Here is a 21,322-nt window from a genome sequence, read left to right as displayed (position 1 = left end):
CATTTTCACTTTTTACTTATTATCTGTCTCACTATTGAGCAGATCCTCAAACCATGTGATTTGCTCAGCTAAATATCATCAATGTCTTTGGAAAAACGAGGGACTAATGAAGTCTCCACACACAACCCCTCATAACCAACGCACCTTGCTGTGTTTTCCAAACCTGCCTTGTCTATTATAGGAGTGTGGCTGGGCAAGCAGTAAGAGAGTAGCCCAACAATAATCCTCTGTTTCCTACTCTACTACATAATAAAACACCAAGGTCTCTTGTGTCCAGTCCATCAGAGCAATCCGATTGGACAGTCTGACTTTGGTGATGCAACATAAGAGGATGTGCAAGTGTGAGACGCACAAGGAGGACTAAAGAGTCACAGTCAAAGAATAAAACCGAAAAATAAAATAAAAAAATAAAACCAGACAGGAGGGGAGAAAGGCGCCTCAAAACTAATCAAAGAGTCTGAAAAGCAGGTTTAAGAAAATGTAGTCAAGAATGGGTGCACCAGTGAAGAGACACACGAGCGAAAATATAAACTAAAGGAACTGAAGGTACACACAAGGTTAGAGAGAGAATAATTTTAAAAAATATTGGTTATTTCTTGTGTTCAACAGGTACTGTAGCAAGTCATACATGTTATATATCTCTCTCTATATATATGTGTGTACAATTAAACATCTGTCTGTACTGTACGTCTGTCTGCTTTTCACAAGAGAACTACTTAATGAATTCAGATTGGTTTTTTTTCTATAATTTGCTTGAACATTCCGGTTGATTTTGCGACTTGTCATTGCGCCAAGAATCATAGCTCGCTTGTATAAGTGATTTATTTGTGCTAATCGAGTAGCATATTACTGCGCTAATCAGAGACAGAGGCTGCAGGCCAAGGGGAGGAGAAGTGTGACGTCAGGAGTGGGTAGCTGGGAGGGGTCCTCCTCACTCACACACCAGCTTCTGGCCATGTTTTGGAGTGTACCTTTCCTCTGCTTAGCTAGCGTTACCTGTTTGTTTACGGATTTTTAAAATCTGTCCTGTTGCACTACTACTACTACTATGTATACATACATATAATCAGTCAGTCAGTCATTCTCCAACCCATCATACCCTAACACAGGGTCACGGGGGTCTGCTGGAGCCAATCCCAGCCAACACAAGGTGCAAGGCAGGAAACAAACCCCGGGCAGGGTGCCAGCCCACCGCAGGGCGCACACACACACACACACACACACACACACATCAAGCACACTTTTTGCATGTCTTTGGACTGTGAGAGGAAACCCACGCAGACACAGGAAGAACATGCAAACTCCACGCAGGGAGGACCCGGGAAGCGAACTGCGAGGCAGCAGCGCTACCACTGCACCACCGTGCTGCCCTATACATATAATGATAAAGGTTATCCATCTGTCACGTAAAAACTCATGAACCATTGGGCCTTGAACATCAATCTTGGTCTTAATACAGAGCCGATGACATAATATGCATAACACAACTCAAGAACTGGAAGGGTGGGCAACCTTACCCATGTATGAGCTATGAGTCCTTCTCAGCCAACTGTGGCTTGGTAAAGTTCAGTTTTCTTAGGTTTTTTTTTGGTTACCCAGATCAGCACGATGCAAAATAGTAATAATCATCATAGTTATTAAGCAATCAATTAAAAAATATGTATGAATTAACCACCAAAATATCTCAAATATAATGGAAATGGTAATTTGGCCAAGACAGAAACACTTCCCTGCTTACCACCCAACCCAAACACCAGTTATATCAAATTCATTTTCTGTAGGAAACACTGAGAGCAGCAGGGCACACTGAGGCTCAGCCTGCCAATGGTTTGTGGTTTCCGTTGTTGTGTTGAGTTCAGCTCCAGGTGAGCTTGATCTTGGAATGTCATTTCCCATAAGGAATACTTTTTAAACTTCTCTAGATATTTCAACAATGCATAACAAGTATGCTGTTGGAAAAAATTGACCACGGCGGTATGCATCAGTCACATGGGACTACTGAGTTTGATGACAGAAAACTCCAAATATTTTCACATATGAAAAGCATGGGGAATGCAAAATCAAACTTAGAAATCACTACGGAGTCCAGAAGTGACCCTTCACACTGTGCGACATTACTGAGGCAAAAGCAACGTGGGCCTCAGGAGACCTTGCTTCACTTTTAAGATAGGCATATTTGAGGGTTATTATTTTCCATAATAAAACCTTCATAAAACATTTCTGAAACTGTATTTGGTGAGTGGGGGACGGGAGTCATGGTATTAAACCAAAACACCAATAAATTGTTGATATCTAATTTATATGGATTTTTGACCACATTTTCAGTCACACTAGTGTGCTCAATGTTTGATTCCAGAGACTTTAAAATATTTCCCCTAAAAAGCACTAAAGAAAATAAGTAAACTTCTTCTTCCTCTTCTTCTTTTCCTACTTCTATGTGGGGGTCGATGCTTTTCGAGGCATTACTTTTACAGCCAGATGCCTTTCCTGATGCCAAACCTCTCCATTTATCCACGTAGGACAAATGTGATTCAAGTTAAATACGAGAGTAATTCAAAACAGTAAAGTCAATTTGAAAATTACATGATAACCACAACAGAGAGAAGGTGAAGCAATACAACAGATTCACAGTGTATTATGGGTAGTTTGAACACGCATAGCGCAGCGCTCTGTTGGTAGCCTAGTTGTAGTCAAGGTCAAATGAACATGGACACACTGCTGTGGGATTCCACCATTGTTGAACAACCCACCATCATGTGATTTCTTTTGGCATAGGGAGTGAAACCTGCTAAAGTTCTCTGGCTAGGTAATGACCAGTCTATGCCTGGTGCAGACTGCTTCTGCGACCATGAGTAGTTTGCTTCACCCACCTCTGCTTCAATCACTGAAAAAGGAAATGGGTGGCGATATACCAGTAAGTACACGGTGCGGCAGAAAGGACGGACGTTTTTTACAAAATCACAAAATTGTAAATTTTTTCTTACAAAGAAATTTATTGAAAGATTTGAGATCATATTGAAATAGCTTTTGACAATTTGTAGGGATGGAAATGCAGGTCTAGATGCAAAATACGCCTTACCGAACGATTACAGAGGCCAAGTTCAGAAGAATGCTTCGAAGCAGATCGACTTGGACTGCACAGCAGGGCTAGTCGTACACTTTCCACATTTTTAGGGGTATGTGCCGTCCGTGTAGCCCCCGGCTGTCTTTTGTTCATTAGTGTACCTCGTGTGCGAAGTGTTTTAACCCAACGTAGGATAGTGTTACGAGCAGGAACAGCTTTATTTCCGTGGATATTGAAATGGCAATGAAACTCACACTGAACTGCGGTAGTAGATTGGTTGTTCTTGACAAAACAGTTGTACACAAAAACACTTCAACTAAAAAGAAAATAAAAAAATGCTAAGACTTCACGAACCTAACGCCACCTACCGCACATCTGTCACTCCACCGAGTGGTGAGTTCTAGCCATTTCAAAGACGTCCGTCCTTTCTGCCTCACCCTGTAGTACTGGCAAATCCTGATGGTTGTTGCGCCCATCCTTGCACTGACTCTCTGCACTGCCCTAAGTGACTTGTTTCACCCCTCAGTGTTCCAGTTGTGGAGATACAGATAGGCACCACATAAAATAAAAACTGTGGCACAAGTCCATGTGGAGCAAGCAGCCTAAAAGCACTACTTAAATATAAAGAAGATTAAAATTGCAAGAAATAGCCTTAAGCTTTGTCTATGCTTGCAGAAGTGTTGCAATTTAATCCCAGATAATGCTGCTGCCGAGTAAATCTGATGGTTCTCAATACATTACGTGTGAAGCGAGGGCCTCCTTGACGTTTTCCGAGTAGTGATAAACAAAGCTCTTGTTTTAAGCATGCCTGTCTCCATTACCAAATTAACTGGACAGTAAACAGCCCCATTAAGTGGATAAGAAACACTGGTCGCATTTTTTGACTTGCTTCACTGCACCCGAGCTCATTCCCGTCACAAAAATCCAACAACAACTAACAGCACTTGGTTTAGGCATTAGAAGATTTAGTTAACATTCAGGCCGTGCAAAAACTCATTTGAGAAACATACAAGGCTGGCTGTGTTACCTGGCTTCACCCAGGATATTTCATGAGACAATGGGCATCAGTTAATCGGGTGTATCAGAAATACTATGTAACCAAATATTTTTCTGTATGACATATTTGTAGGTTTACATTTATTTTTTTAACCAAAGACTACAATTATTTGCAGGCAATGTGGTATACTGCAGTGGTTAAGGATTTGGACCTCGGACTTCAAACCCTAAGGTTGTGGATTCAAATCCTGGTGCTGACACTGCGACCATGAGCAAGTCACTTCACCTGCCTGTACTATAACTGGAAAAAAAGAAATGTAACTAATCATATTTAAGATGATGTAAGCCGTCTTGATTAAAGGCATCGGTTAAATAATAATAATAACATCACAGTGGTGCCATGGTTTGCGAGCATAATTTGTCCTGGAAACGTTCTTGTAATCCAAAGTACTTGTATATAATAATAATAATAATACACTTTATTTATAAGGTGCTTTACATTTGTAGTAAACCTCAAAGTGCTACATAAAAATTTTTAAAGACACTACAAGATAAAAACAAAGATAAAACTATAATTAGAGGCAATTTTGTTAATATTTTTTCCACAATAGAAAGGTCTTTAACTGTTTTTATTAAAACAGCCCACAATCTGCTGTGCATATCAAAGCGAATTTCCCCATTAGAAATAATGGAAACTATTCATATAAAAATGATTAATACAAAATAAAAACAAATTAACCTGCACTTTACCTCTAAAAAGAATCGTGGCTGGTGTGAGGGAGATGAGAGAGAGGAAGAGGAGGAGGAGGGTTTTATATATATATATATATATATATATAACTAACGGAATCACCGGTATCTGTCTGCGACTTAAACAATAAACATATCCATTGACAGTTGCTTTTGCCCAAAGAGTCACTACACTTGGACACAAAATTAAAAAAATGCTCTTTTGGGATTCCCCCCCAGTGGGATGACACGCGGAAGAGCATCCCGAAGCAACCACAAGCTCCCAGCACTGTAGCAGTTCGCCATAAACCCGAATCTGAAAAAGATTGCGGTTAGCTATAAGTGCCGGCCGTCGATGGGAGATGCAAGGAACACTTTAAATGTAAGGGCACACTATTACTTGTCCATTAACCTGGCCCCAACCCTGCCTGATTGCTGTGTCTGAGTGACAGATCCCGCTACAATAAATAACTATGCTGTTCCTGTTTCAAGCTGAATAAAAGCTGGTTTTGCTAAAGAATTGAGACTCAGCTTCGTGTTTTGGGGTGTAAGACAGGGACTCGCACCTTACAACACACACACATGGTCACAATGCTATAGTAAACAGTACACGTTCATACGGATGTTGACTATAGGAGTGCGGCACAGCGACTGAGACCGAGCATGGGAGACGATTACCCACAATCCCGCGGAGAGAAAACCACCATTGGCTCAGTTGTGATCACATGACACTCGGCAGACAAAGCGTATACATACTACTCGAATTGCAAGACCTCGCTTGTTTATCAAGTTAAAATTTACTGAAAATTTTAGCTCGTCTTGCAAAACACTTGCAGACCAAGTTACTCGCAATCCAAGGTTTTACTGCATTAGATCCCTGGAGCTGCTTACTCTTGAATGTGCTCTACACAACTGTCCATGAGTAAAACATTCCTACCATAGGACAATTCCTGCTTTTCCTAGTGATTTTCCGTTTGTTGGTGGTCACTATGAAACATAACCTTATAGGAAAATGCAATTTCTTCAAATTAAATTTGAGCATATATTTAGCATCTCTCATGATTTGCTTTTGTTTATGTCATTCATTCATTTCTTTGCTTGACTTGTCACAACATCCGTTATGGCTAACACACTGCAGCACCCTAGTACTACAGTCATTCATTCAAGCATTTCGTGTTTCTCGTCAGTTGTATGTGGTGCCCCTTTAAAACCCGCAGATGCAAATGTATATGTAAAGAATTTTGGGAAGCGGAGGGGTGGGGCAGACGCACATGTAAATTCGGAGGGCAGGGGTGGAGGTTCCTTTTCAAAGTCCACAGATGTCAATGTATATTACAATGGAGTAGCCTGTGGTGGACAAGTTAAACTTAAACTGACACAGTCGGTCCAGAGGCGTTTCTAGGATTCGCAGGTATCGGGGTGGGGATTTTAGTCTCCTTTGTGATTGCTGCGGGTGGACTTACATGAATATAAAACCAGGGATCCCTTTGGATTTTTCGCGCAAGTTCATGTAATGGTGCAACATTGTATGGCAATATTGTACATGATAAACAAAAAGATGAGGAGCTTCTGCTATGAAACACGTATATACAATAGAGAAAAAGATCAAGGGCTAGAAGCAATAGGCCTTTTGTAGCCCCTACCCTGGTCCAGGCTTGCATTTGATTAAAGGACACAACCTCAACTTCTTGCTCTCCTGCTATGAGGTTCACAGAACTTTCACCTATCACTTCATACCTGACTGCAGACGCCAAACGTGATCATGTCTCTTTTCCCTGTCCAGGACACCTCTCCCTCTTTAGTCATCGATCCACCTTATTGGTTAGTGCTGCTATTCAGCCTATCAATCACTTGTGCTCCATCCTTTGTTTGCATAAAGCCCACTCTTATCGCAACACACTGCATGCACATTGGCATAATATTAATAAATAGACAACAAAATGTTACCTACAAATTTAAAAAAAAATGTTCAGCTAATTTTCTTTTTTTTTCTATAACGTCAACAATTTTAAATCAACTCAGTCGAAGTGATTTTTCAGACTTTGGGGCATTTAGTTTTTCTAGAATGGGTGGGGATACCCCTAAATACACAACTGCCTTTTCTAAGTGGGTACTTACTGCCCTAGATGTACAATCCTGTCAAATTTCTGCATATTGACTATCCGGGAAATGTCCCCCGATTTTGTTGACGAGTGAGTCGGCCAACTTTTCATTTCATAGATTGATAGGCTGTGGTGCCAAAAAGAAACAGACGTAAACAGGTTTTTGCGGTGAGAGTTTACTTTTATATCTCTGCCTTCCTCATCTTTGCCAACCAACCGGCAGAATTGCTTTGTTGTTCTATAAAATACATTTATCTATGAGTGAATAAAATTAGACTAGACTACAAAAGAAGAGGAATTATAAAAGAAGAAGTGCACGTGGGACAAAAGAGTGCATTGTTCTGGAAGCAGAAGTCCTCTCAAAATAATACACATCTAATTCTGAAAGGATGGGTGCAAACACTTCAGCTCAGAGGTACTGCAGCAGTATGGGCCTGCAAATAAACTCACTTGCTTGAACCACTTGGCCTTGTTTCAAACTAATCAGCAAGTGCACCTCAACTCATTGCTCACAAAAATCACAAACACGCATGCAGTTTAATCGGATGACAAGACATTCAAGGTCATTCATTTCAGATCATTTGCAATTTACAACGGGGGTATGGGGGGGGGTTTAGACAAACAACGTCGTGGACGCAGGTGCATCGCAGCTCCGGACATCTTGTCCACTTTAAACGCTGCTTATGGATCACAATGTGTACGTCACAAGAGGCCACCCAGGCCAAAGCGCTGGACAGAAGTACGAGGCTACGTCTCGAGTCAGCCCCGAACGGCACTTCAGTGAACCCAAACAGAAAGGGAGGCGTGGTGCTACAGAGCCTGGCGTTGAGACTCGAGACAAAAGTAGGAGAGCCCGACCTGCGAGTCGTTCCGATCGGCCGGGCCCAATCCGATTTTAAAAATAAAGGTGGTACAGCTCACCGTAATGACGTCCGTCTCCTCCCGGGAGCTTGTCAGGCGGACATCGGCTCGGGAACTGCAAGCGTGGGGCCAGCCTCGATGGGAGAGACAAGTCAAGCAGCTCCGCTTCTGCTCACGAGCCAAGAGAGCGGAAGGGCTGGGCTGGACTCCGCTCGGCTTCCCAGTCCCGCATCTAAACAGGAAAGCCGCGGGGTTGTGTGAAAACTCCGCGACACGTACGCGGTTAATGCACTGACCCCGCAAATGGGGAAAAAAAACATCCAACTGCGATATCCGGCACGACGAAACACACGCAGCAACACAAACAACCCTCCGAAAGACAGGCGCCTCAGTCGACACGATGAAATGTGAGAAGATGCTGTAGGCTCTGTCGCATTTCTCGCTTTCAAGCACCGCCTGGAGCTACAATGTGTACAAGATATCGCCAAGTTGCCTGCACTCTCTTCTGACAACCCACTGACTCGAGCCCCGTGGCCGTAGACGAGCAAGGCCGCAATGCAGGAGACAGCGACCTGCGACACGCTCGCACGCTTTACCTGCAGAAACAGGACCGCCTGTCATAGCAGACCGCCCTCCCGCGGCTTAGGCTTTTCTTCTTTACAGTCCCGGACTGCTGGCCAGCACCATAGTTGCCAGAACACCGACGCTGCTCTCCCGCCCAGTCTCCGTCCGGCGGAGTCCGGCACCAATGCCGCGGGAATCGGAAACCGTCGCAGATTGCCGAGAGTAGCCGAACGCAAGCGTCCAGTGCCGTCAAGCGATCGGAAGTGTCGCAACACAAACCAACAGTCACAATGCAAACAGCAATGGTTGCGCATGCGCGGCGCAAATCGAGCAGCGTCAAGATGCGTGTGCCCCGAGGCGGGTTACGCGCTGCTGGAAAGCAGTCGTGAAGATGAGCGGACTTTTACTGCCTTAATATGAAGTATTAATAGCTTTTACACTGTTAAAATGTTCTTTATTGTCACTAACGGTATAAGTGCATTACAGTTTGGAATCAGCCAGAAATGTGAATGTTTTTGACAGAAATTCATACGTTTTTATCAAGATACTTTATAGCAAATTCTTTACTGGTGTTGCTAATGACTTTTGCTTGAAATGACTGATTTTGTTTTTTCAGATTTGTTATTCACATGTGATTGCAAAGGCCCATTTTCAGCAGCCACTCCTTCAGTATCCTAATGGTCAGCTCCCATGGCTCACTTTTGAAATGTTAATAAGAGAAACCATTGCAATCGATTTACCACCACTGAATCCCATACCACATGTCACATAATTGAGGCAATTGACTGAATGCAATGAGCAGAAATATAAATAGAAACACATATAGAAAACAAAAGAGTAATAGTGGGAGTACTAATCTCATTCAAGCCCATTAAATATTCTGCTGATCTGCCTTTGTAATTTCCTTTTTAAATTCTGTTACATTATGTTTTGTTAATATATGGTGACATGTGCTGTTGGGTGAGCAGAAAGTGTGTAATGAATGCTGTAAGTGATGGAACTGGCTGAAGGGTTTCTGTTAGGAGGCGAGTGACAGGAAAAGTTAGGAGAAAAAGGAAGGTGCAGCAGAAGGAAGTAGGGAGTCAGGAGACAGTAATCAGGAGTGAGTGGCAGGAGATAAACTGATTGGTAGGGAAAACGTTCTTTCATTGATTTGCAGTTGTGCGCCGTAACCCAGATAATGGAGTGTAAGACGGGGCACCGTTTGTTACGGAGCAAAGACTCCAAGTAAAACGTGCAAAACTCCAGCACCTCTGACTTGTGTTTCCTTATTACGCTGGTCATTACAATATTCTATGAATTAGTTTAATTTTGTGAATACAGTACTATGTTATATTTTGCTTTGTAAATAGATATGACTATTCACTAATCTACTGTATATCATTTTTAAAGTACTTGTTCTGTTGTCTGTCTTTTCACTTCTCCTTTATGGCCTCGGCCCCAACCCCTGATGGATAATTGAGGTTTTACTGTGTATATCTCAAAATATAAAAAATCCAGTGTCTCTCTGTTTGTCTTTCTGTCCAGTTTTCACGAGAGAACTATGGATTCAGTTCAGGTTTTTTTCGAGAATTTGCTTGAAAACATTCCGGCTGATTTTGCAACTTCTTTCATCATGCTATCATAGTTCGCTTGCGGTACCTATTTATTTTCGTGAATCTGAGAGACGCAGCAGTCCCAGGGGAGGAGGATGTGGGCGGGGCCCTACTCACTCACACGCCAGCCTAGGGGCGTGTCTTACATCCACTTAGCTAGCGAATGAGCGAACTACTTACTTTAGATTTGTTTTTTTCTAATTTGCTTGAACATTCTGGTTGATTTTGCAACTTCTTTCATCACGCTAAGTATCATAGCTCGCTTGCGGTACCTATTTATTTGCGTGAATCCGAGAGAGGCCAAGAGTAAGAGGAAGTGGGCGGGGCCCTACTCACTCACGCGCCAGCCTCAGGCATGTCTTACATCCACTTAGCTAGCGAATGAACAAACTACTTACTTTAGATTTGTTTTTGTCTATAATTTGCTTAAACATTCCGGTTGATTTTGCGACTTCTACTACTACTGCTACTTCTCTCATCTCGCTCTCATTCACTTTTCACAAGAGAACTATGGATTTAGATCGGATTTATTTTGAGAATTTGCTTGAACATTCCGGTTGATTTTGCGACTTCTTTCATCACGCTAAGTATCATAGTTTGCTTGCAGTACCGATTTATTTGCACAAATCTGAGAGAGACTAAGAGGGGTGGGGCCCTTACTCACGTGCCAGCCTCGGGGTGTATCTTACATCCGTTTAGCTAGCAAATGAGAGAACTACTTAACAGATTTAGATCAGGCTTTTTTTCGAGAATTTGCTTGAACATTCCGGTTGATTTTGTGACTTCTCTCATCGCGCTGAAGAATCATAGTTTGCTATGAAGGGGGAAGTGTGACATCAGGAGTGGGAAGCCGGGCAGGGCCCTCCTCACTGTCCTGTTTCACTTCTACGCGGGCGAAGCCTCAGAGGATGGCTAGTTATATACAATATATACACACACACACATATATATATATATATATATATATATATATATATATATATATTGTCACACACGTTTGCATGGGAATCAGCTGAAGGGCCTAAACACTAGTAGTTCTACGCCAGGCCAGGGGGTGGCGGAGTGTACTGACTTTCTCTCTCAGTCCTTTGCAGACCTTTTCCGGGAAATCCTGCCTGTTGCCGGCCCCAAGGATGATGTCACTTTCGGGCACAAGGACACCACTCCCAGTTCCGGCATAGATGACATCATTTCCCTTCCAACCCTTTAAAACTGCCATCTTGCCTCAGTACAGGCAGTTCTGTTCTGGACTCTGAACTAAGCACCTCGTGCTATTTAAAACTACTTTTTGCAGCTGATTCAATTATACGGATGTCTGCCCCAAATCTTTATGATGTCTCCGACTCATTTTTATTACTATATATATATATATATATACAGTATATTCACATGTACATACACACTCTAAATATTGCAGGCTGCATATACATTTGTGTGTGTCATTGTTGATATTATTGTATTTATGACAACGGTACCGAGGGGATCATCCAAGTAGGAATTCCATCGTACACATGGTAACTTGGTATAGGAGTTAGTGATTCAGGTTGTTTAAGTGCCATTGTTTTTGCCTGTTGTATCAACTTCGCATTTTGATTAACATTTTGATAATTTGGTATGACAGATTTGCTGGCATTTGACCCTTTGCTCCATTCAAGACTTTAATATTTGGCCATTGTTTTCTGCCTCTTTTATTTATTAAGGTGAAATGCAATGTGGCTGATGCAGTGACTTACTGAGAATCACCCAAGGCCTCCGTGCAGGGGAGTGAAGCAACCTTGGCAACCTTCAAATTGCATTCAGTGCCATTCTGTGAGGAATACCATCTTCAGTCTCTTACAGGTAACAGGTCAGTACAGTTATCTTACCTTTACTGAACACCTTCATTGTAATGATCATTAATTAGCCAAAAAATATAATTCATGAATGAAGGTCAGACCACACAGAGGCCGACACACTGCCTAGAATTGTGACTTGAGAACCAAAGTCGTCTGTGCAAAACTGAAAGAGTTGTACAGGATATGTACGAGGAAAGTGTGACTGTGGGGAAGTCTGCAGTAGGAGCGACGGACGCATTCAGGTTGGAGGTGGGATTACATCAGGGGTCGGCTCTGAGCCCTTTCTTATTTGTAATGGTGATGGACAGGCTGACAGACAAGATTAGATAGGAGTCCCCGTGGACTGTGATGTTTGCTGATGACATTGTGATCTGTAAGTAAAGTAGGGAGCAGGTTGAGGAGACCTTGGAGAGGTGGAGATATGAGAGGAGAGGAATGAAGGCCAGTAGGACCACCGAGACAGAATCCATGTGTGTGAATGAGAGGGAGGTCAGTGCAGTGGTGAGGATGAGGGAGTAGAGTTGATGAAAGTGAATGAGTTTAAATACTTGAGATCAACAGTACAGAGTAATGGGGATTGTGGAAGAGAAGTGAAGAAGAGAGTGCAGGCAGGGTGGAGTGGGTAGAGAAGAGTGTCAGGAGTGATTTGTGACAGACAGATATCAGCAAGAGTGAAAGGGAAGATCTACAGGACGGTAGTGAGACCAGCTATGTTATATGGGTTGGCGATGATGGCACAGGAGTCTGAGCTGGAGGTGGCAGAGTTAAAGATGCTAAGATTTGCATTTAGTGTGACGAGGATGAACAGGATTACAAATGAGGACATTAGAGGGTCAGCTCAGATTGGACGGTTGGTAGACAAAGTCAGAGAGGCGAGAGTGCATTGGTTTGGACATGTGCAGCGGAGAGGTGCTGGGTATATTGGGAGAAGGATGCTAAGGATAGAGCTGCCAGGGAAGAGGAGAAGAGGAAGCCCGAATAGGAGGTTTATGGATGTGGTGAGAGAGGACATGCAGGTGAAGGGTGTGACAGAACAAGATGACGACGACAGAAAGATATGGAAGATGATGATCTGCTGTGGCGACCATTAATGGGAGCAGCCGAAAGAAGAAGAAGAATATGTCCTTTATCTATCTATCTATCAGTTTGTCTGTCTGTCTATCTATCTAGCTGTCCGTCCGTTCATCTATCTGTCTGTCTATTATATAGTGCCTTTCTTTATCTATCTATCTATCTATCTATCTATCTATTATATAGTGTCTTTCAAATCTATCTATCTATCTATCTATCTATCTATCTATCTATCTATCTATCTATCTATCTATCTATCTATCTATCACATAGTGCCTTACCTGTCTGTTTGTCTATTTTAGGCACTTTAAGGATTTACTGTAATCATCCTGTATAATAAACGTGTGTCTGTTGGTATTGGTGTTTTTCAATTACATGCTGTTTTGTGATATTGAATGTTTCTTTTGTTTTAGCACTGGTTTTTAGTACTCTGGGCTTGTACAGAGAAGTGTGCTATATAAGAGGACATTGGGCAGAATTGGACCTTTTGTGGATAAAAACCATCACAAGTGCCAGTACCTTTCATCCAGCCTTGATTATAGCACCATTCACTGTACATCCTGACCAAACAAAGCATCTGCTTAGGGCCCAGTGACAATTAAACGGTCTCTTTAAAAGCCTCTTTAAAGGCTAGAAATGTCCCAGGTGGACATGCGGTTGCTCACTCAGTTTCCTGTGCGCACTTTCATAGACCCATTACCGTCTCCATGCTGCTGTTAACTTTCTGGCCTGTCAGCGGCAGTAACTCTGCAGAAGAGTGAGTGTCATTAGGGCTCATAGTATTTTTTATTCCCTTGTTGTGTGGCCCAGAGATGAGGGCAGCAGGTGGGCCGTAAAAAACCTAGGAAATGACAAGCTCGAAGCGCTGTCGAGCCACAAGATGTCACTAGATGGCACTATGTCCTTAGAAACAGCTGGTAAGGCAGCCACTCCACTCCACAATCAGGAAACAGGACTGGAGTTCCCTCTGCCTCTGTCAGCTCTGTAAAGGTGCTGCTGTGATCGCCTGGCAACTGAGAATAGAAGATGATACCAGGCTGGCCATCTTGGGCATGGGAGCTGAGGCAGAGCTGTGTAGATCTTTTGCTGTGTATTAATAATAATAATAGCAGTACATTTTATTTATATAGCACCTTTCCTATGCTCAAGGTGCTTCACAGAGTCTCAGAGAGAGAAACAGCAGTGTATATGTAACACTGGGCAGAAATATTTTCTCCATCGAATACCACAACAGATAAATACAGGATATATGAAGCATTAAATAGAATAAAATAAACTAAACTAAAATACTAAATTTAATACTAAAAGAAAAGCCTGAACAAATAGCATCCTTTGTGATATAATACACACACACACACACACACGACTTATCCAAAGCATCTGGACAGAGGGGTAAACTTAAAGAAGGAGCAGAATGTCAGGTTAAGTTACGAGGCGTGATCAAAAAATTCAGTGAGTGTTTCAAAAAGACCTGACAAAGGTTTAGAAAAGTAGCACCGATCGTATCAAATTCAAAATGGCAGACAAAATTCATAAAACAAAATGATACGACTCTGAAAATATTAGGAGAATCAAAAAAAAAAAATCAAACACCAGAATTGAATTCTGCGGCTCTGACAAAACCAAAACGAGTCCACAGCTGATCCTAATTCTGCACAGAAACATCCATCCATTATCCAACCCGCAATATCCTAACTACAGGGTCACGGGGGGTCTGCTGGAGCCAATCCCAGCCATCACAGGGCATAAGGCAGGAAACAAACCCCGGGCAGGGCGCCAGCCCACCACAGGGCACACGCACACACTAGGGACAATTTCGAATTGCCAATGCGCCTAACCTGCATGTGTTTGGACTGTGGGAGGAAACCCACGCAGACACGGGGAGAACATGCAAACTCCACGCAGGGAGGACCCAGGAAGCAAACCCGGGTCTCCTAACTGCGAGGCAGCAGCGCTACCCACTGCGCAACCGCGCTGCCCTGCACAGAAACAATTATTACAAAATCGTAAAGGTTGCTTTCCTTTCCCTTCTCATTTATGTTTCATTGAAGAATCGATTTTATCACAGATGTCTCTCCTAGAACTCCTCCCGAAGAAACAGCTTTAGACAAAAATGAGACATAAGATACAACTGCGGTCAAAGGGGACAAAATGGAGAATTTGGTTTGAAAAGCACAGTATACTCGATGAGACCTCCAGTCTTGTTTTATTCTCTTTCGAGACTTGATATTTCTTATTGGATTGAAGTCTTCAAGCAGGTGGTGACTTACAACATTTGAGATGTGATTGGTTCCATTTCTTTTGATTTTTCCAATTGGAGCACAGGCTGGTGAAGTGACCCACTCACCCGGGACCACCGAGACCCGTGGCCTGGCAAGCTGAGGAACGTTAGACCCGACAAGCCGTACTTCTTCTAAATAAACTTCCCCAATCGAAGGTTTAATAATCATGAAGCGCACAGTTTGTGAAAATAATAACGTGTATGTACGAGGTGCGATCAAAAAATACGGTGAATGTTGTAAAAAAGAAACGTTTATTGCAGTGAAGGATTTACAACCACTAGTCCCCCTCAAAATACTCTCCTCCACTTTGAATGCACTTCTCCCAATGCTCCTCCTACCTTGCGAAGCCGTTCTGGAAGTTTTCTTTCAAGAGGGTCTTTATTTGGTTGCTTGGGTGATCTCAATGGATTGAAATCGTTTGCCTTTCACGGCCATTTTCAATTTTGGGAGCAGCCAGAATTCGCACGGTGCCAGATCCGGACATGGCGTAATGTTTTTATTCGACAGAAATTGTCGTACAAGAAGGGAGCGTTGTCACGATGAAGAATGAAACCGCTTCAACATTTTCCTTTGTTGCTAATGTTGAAGGACATCCTGATCTTTTCTCGTCTTCAGCCGAGTCAGATCCATGAGGAAATCGATCAAACCACTTGTAAGCAGTCTTAATTGTCACTGCAGTGTCACCATCATAGACATAGAATTACTAAATGCCGCGTGACCAGCAGCTTTGTACATCAACGTCACCGCCATATTGCGAGTGGCACTGCTGTGGGGTGAAATACAGTAATGGATAATGTGCTGCTTGGGATTGTACAAACCGCTGTACGCTCCAAACCAGATCCCGGGGGATTACATTTCATAGGTAAGGCTGAACAATTGTTTTTGTTATATTTGGCCATTAGAAAATCCTGTTTTATAATCTTAGCACTCAAGGTCACCTTACAATAAAATTAAAGCCAAGCAAAATGACACCTTTTATTGGCTAGCTAGTAATCTTTTCAGTTAGCCAATAAAAGGTGTCATTTTGCTTGGGTTTTCTCTACATTCATAATGGCTAACACAGTACAACACCCTAGTACTATAATAAAATGAAACAACATTAGTAAAATTAAAACAAGAGAATGATAAATCAAAAAGCAATAATTAGCAAACAAACAAAGATAACTGGCAGTAACAGTGCGAAATTCACAATCGGTATGGCAGTTTTAAAATGTGCTATAGAATCGAGCTGACGTATAAGAGAGGGAAGAGAATTCCCGAGTTGAGGAGCACCAGGAGAGACACTCGAGCTCCCAGAGCACTGAGTCTGACGTGTGGTACAGAAAGTCGAGCTGCAGAGGAGGATCTGAGTGAGCGAGAGGAGTGTCAGTCTGGAGGAGATCAGCGAGGTGTGGAGAGCTTTAAACGTTCAGAGCGGGATTGTGTATCGTATTCTGTAATTAACAGGGAGCCAGTGACGTCAAGAGAGAATCGGTGTGATATGTTCAGTGGATTTAGAACAGCAGGTTATTATACTGGCAGGAGAATTTTGAAGAAGTTGTAAGCGATGGATACGTTTTTGTGGGACTCCAAATAGAATAGCATTACAGTAATCTATAGGTGAGGTGACTCGGGTATTAACTGATACTTCAGTGCTGTGTTGGTAAGAACAGGACGAAGTCTAGAAATGTTTCAGAGATGGAAGAAGGCAGTCCGAGAAATGTTACTTATATGAGAGGAATTATTTAATAATAATAATTATTATTAAATAATTGCCATTATTAGTGTATAAATGGATATAAATAACTGCATGTAAACGATTCACCCAAATCTGTTGTATGTAAACGATACTATTTTAAATGATATTGTTTTTTCATCACAAAACCCGGTTTCCACGTCTACCTGTATTAGTTTAAATGGCACTTTTGCCACTTGCAATATGGTAGACGCACTGACGTATCGTGTCGACTGCGCAACACAGTGAATGCGGCGTCTCTCTATATATGTCTATGGTCACCATAAACCGATTTTAAAATCTGATGGGTTTCCTGAGCTTTTTTGCAATTTGAAATGAAATTTCATGTTAATGTGTTGCTCGATATCCGTTATTAACGATCAACAGTGGCTCACAAACGACTGACCGTACCAAACGAGTTGTACGTCATCACAAACTCGGCTCTAGGATGGACATGTCATTGAATTGTTCTGCGTTGCTCTTAGATGGTGCTCGGCATCAACATCCACCGGACTTTTTGATCACACCTCGTATTTGCCTTCCTGAACTGATGAGTTTTACGTTTTTTGTTATTTTTAAAAGAATAAATTGAGTCCGCTGATCTCATTCATTTCCGGAGGTCATTCCAAAGCACTATAGATAGATAGATAGATAGATAGATAGATACTTTACAGCTGAAGGCCCTGCTGTCACCCGTAGACTGCATGTTAGTGTGGAGCACAATAAGATGGACAGAATCAGAGGACATCAGGCACAGATGCTAGATGGGTGCCCCTCTTCGTCGACCCCTTGTTGGTCATTCTTGGCTTCTCCATTTCCTTCTGGCCCGATACATTGGTTGGAATGGAATTCTGCACCTGAAAAGAGTTGTGAGCCACGAGGTCGCTGATGTTAGAGGGTGCCATCAAGCGAGGGCTCCACCTATCACACCACTACATGCCTGGCTGCAAACACTTGCACAGTAAGAGGGTATGGACATATTCCTGGCATACTTGGGGCACGCTCTGCTGCTTCTCACCCGACGGACCCCACGCTCTTACCCATGTTCCCCTCTAGGCAAGTCAAAGTATAGAATTATTAACTAGAGCCCCCCTTCGGGGGCTACTTTGGAGGGGTTGTCTTTATTCAGACACATCTTCACCCAAAGGCACAGAATATGTCAGGAGTATAAGATTGTCAGGATAAGGAACAAACGAGAGAATCTGCCAAATACAATAGCATCCCAAGTGCTACGTCGATCAGGGCACAACTTCGTCATCCCCTTTTGTTCCATGAGCACAATGAGGCCTGCCAGTTCTCTGAGGGCCTTCATAAATGATTCAGTTGGAGACATGATGACGTGGATGCCCACCATGCTGCCTGGGGTCTGTAGGAATCTCACCACCTGCTGGCTGAGTGAAGGAAAGAAAGCTTACAGAGCTAAACTGGAAAACAAGCTCACTCAGAATAACATGACGGACAACAGGGGCACTGGAGAGGCAGCAGCAACACAAACCCCCCAAAAAAGGGAACGGTGGTCACAGACAGTTGCTCTCTTCTGATCCTCCTTGACTGATTCTTCTCTAGTTTTGCATTTTAATAATGTCCTTGTCAATACTGAGAGCATACATGTTTCTGACCAAAGTGTCATTAACAGACTCCATGAGGATGACATGAGGGCCTCTAGTGGGACCTGAGCTGACAGCTTGAGTGGCATTCGCCAGAGAATACATAACTGGCAGGTCCACCATTGGTGCCCCATCCTCTTCACAGATAACAGCAGGTTCACACTGAGCACATGTGACAGACATGACAGAGTCTGGAGACACCATGATGAATGTTAGGCAGCCTGCAACATCAACCAGCATGACTGGTTTGGCAGAGGGTCAGTGATGGTCTGGGGAGGCATATCCTTGGAGGGTGGCACAGACCTCTACATGCTAGGTTATGGAATCCTGATTGCTGTTAGGTACTGGGATGAAATCCTCAGAGCTGCTGTCAGACCTTACGCTGGTGCGGTGGGCTCTGGGTACCTCCTAGTGTAGGACCAGCCTCGTGCCCAGAGTGTGTAGCCAATTCCTGGATGACAAAGGCATTGATGATATTGACTGGCCGGCACGTTCCTAAAGAACTTGGCTGTTCACCTGAATCCACCTGAGAACCCCTAGACCGTTGTGTATCGGTGTATCTGACGCCACCAAGTAGCACCACAGACTGTCCAGGGGCTCACTGATGCTCTGATCAGGTCTGAGAAGAAACCCCCAGGAGACCATCTGCCAACTCATCAGGAGCAGGTGTTGTCAGGGGTCCATACAGGCATGTGGGGGCCACACACACGACTGAGTCACACTGTCGTCATGAAATTCAGCCTTCAGTGGCTTAGTGATTTTGATTTCCATTGACTGTTCTTGTATCATTTTCTTCTCAATGAATTACACAAGATTACTCAGTAAAGATTTAACACTTGAGTATATTGTTCATCGAGATCGATGTCTGATTTGAATGTTTACTTAATTATATTGAACAGTGTTTGTGTATGTATATATATATATATACAGTGCATCCTGAAAGTATTCACAGCGCATCACTTTTTCCACATTTTGTTATGTCACAGCCTTATTCCAAAATGGATTAAATTCATTTTTCTCCTCAGAATTCTACACACAACACCCCATAATGACAACGTGAAAAAAGTTTACTTGAAGTTTTTGCAAATTTATTAAAATTTAAAAAACTGAGAAAGCACATGTACATAAGTATTCACAGCCTTTGCCATGAAGCTCCAAATTGAGCTCTGGTGCATCCTGTTTCCCCTGATCATCCTTGAGATGTTTCTGCAGCTTCATTGGAGTCCACCTGTGGTCAATTCAGTTGACTGGACATGATTTGGAAAGGCACACACCTGTCTATAGAAGGTCCCACAGTTGACAGTTCATGTCAGAGCACAAACCAAACATGAAGTCAAAAGAATTGTCTGTAGACCTCCAAGACAGGATTGTCTTGAGGCACAAATCTGGAGAAGGATACAGAAAAATTTCTGGTGCTTTGAAGGTCCCAATGAGCACAGTGGCCTCCATCATCCGTAAGTGGAAGAAGTTCAAAACCACCAGGACTCTTCCTAGAGCTGACCGGCCATCTAAACTGAGCAATCGGGGGAGAAGGGCCTTAGTCAGGGAGGTGACCAAGAACCCGATGGTCACTCTGTCAGAGCTCCAGAGGTCCTCTGTGGAGAGAGGAGAACCTTCCAGAAGGACAACCATCTCTGCAGCAATCCACCAATCAGGCCTGTATGGTAGAGTGGTCAGACAGAAGCCACTCCTTAGTAAAAGGCACATGGCAGCCCGCCTGGAGTTTGTCAAAAGGCACCTGAAGGACTCTTAGACCATGAGAAACAAAATTCTTTGGTCAGATGAGACAAAGATTGAATGCCAGGCGTCACGTTTGGAGGAAACCAGGCACCGCTCATCACCAGGCCAATACCATCCCTACAGTGAAGCATGGTGGTGGCAGCATCAGGAACTGGGAGACTAGTCAGGATAAAGAGAAAGATGACTGCAGCAATGTACAGAGACATCCTGGATGAAAACCTGCTCCAGAGCGCTCTTGACCTCAGACTGGGGCGACGGTTCATCTTTCAGCAGGACAACGACCCTAAGCACACAGCCAAGATATCAAAGGAGTGGCTTCAGGACAACTCTGTGAATGTCCTCGAGTGGCCCAGACTTGAATCCGATTGAACATCTCTGGAGAGATCTTAAAATGGCTGTGCACCAACGCTTCCCATCCAACCTGATGGAGCTTGAGAGGTGCTGCAAAGAGGAATGGGCGAAACTGGCCAAGGATAGGTGTGCCAAGCTTGTGGCATCATATTCAAAAAGACTTGAGGCTGGAATTGCTGCCAAAGGTGCATCAACAAAGTATTGAGCAAAGGCTGTGAATACTTATGTACATGGGTTTTTTTTATTTTTAATAAATTTGCAAAAATCTCAAGTAAACTTTTTTCATGTTGTCATTATGGGGAGAATTCTGAGGAAAAAAATGAATTTAATTTATTTTGGAATAAGGCTGTGACATAACAAAATGTGGAAAAAGTGATGCGCTGGGAATACTTTCCGGATGCACTGTATATATACACACACACAAACACACACACTAGGGGGCTTTGCCCCCTGCTCGCTTTGCGCACCAACCCCTGTGCCTGTGCTACCCACTAGCCTCTTTGCGGTTTTTCCGCTCGCATATGGGGATGCGGATGTACAATTTACTAACTATTTTACATTACAGTAAATAACCATATTAAAAAAGATTAAAATGGAATCTTTTGAAAGTAAATCATGATTTATGTTGCGTTAGTCATTCATTGCGTTATACGTTTTCGTTCTGTTTGTCTTTGAAATTAACACGCAAATACTTTTTAAACTTTTACTGTAAAACTTCAGTAAAAACAATTTTTTGAATAAAATTTTCATAAATATTGCATTGAATTGTGATTCTGTGTTTGGACATTCATTGTGACAATGCAACGTATAA

The 21,322-nt window shown here is 42.9% G+C and overlaps 1 protein-coding gene and 1 long non-coding RNA gene across 12 annotated transcripts in view; one reads left to right on the top strand and one right to left on the bottom strand.

Annotated features, from left to right (window-relative positions):
• The window catches only part of ralgapb (Ral GTPase activating protein non-catalytic subunit beta), a 111,195-nt gene extending 102,623 nt beyond the window's left edge, over window positions 1–8,572 (bottom strand). For 6 of the 11 annotated variants that reach the window (XM_039767375.1, XM_039767376.1, XM_039767379.1 and 3 more), the window contains exon 1: window positions 8,349–8,571. The gene's annotated coding sequence lies outside the window, so the exon portion shown is untranslated. Of the gene's footprint in view, window positions 1–8,348 lie in introns of all 11 variants that reach the window. The other 5 variants (XM_039767377.1, XM_039767381.1, XM_039767384.1 and 2 more) reach the window with 2 other exon arrangements.
• Window positions 7,504–21,322, top strand: part of LOC120538021 — a 28,976-nt gene continuing 15,157 nt past the window's right edge. The window contains exons 1-2 of the long non-coding RNA XR_005635427.1: window positions 7,504–7,734; window positions 11,612–11,757. This is a non-coding gene — a long non-coding RNA (uncharacterized LOC120538021). The remainder of the gene's footprint in view (window positions 7,735–11,611; window positions 11,758–21,322) is intronic.

The sequence above is a fragment of the Polypterus senegalus genome, chromosome 10 (assembly GCF_016835505.1).
Source record: "Polypterus senegalus isolate Bchr_013 chromosome 10, ASM1683550v1, whole genome shotgun sequence".
Lineage (NCBI taxonomy): Eukaryota > Metazoa > Chordata > Cladistia > Polypteriformes > Polypteridae > Polypterus > Polypterus senegalus.
This window is presented reverse-complemented; position numbering and strand designations above follow the sequence as displayed.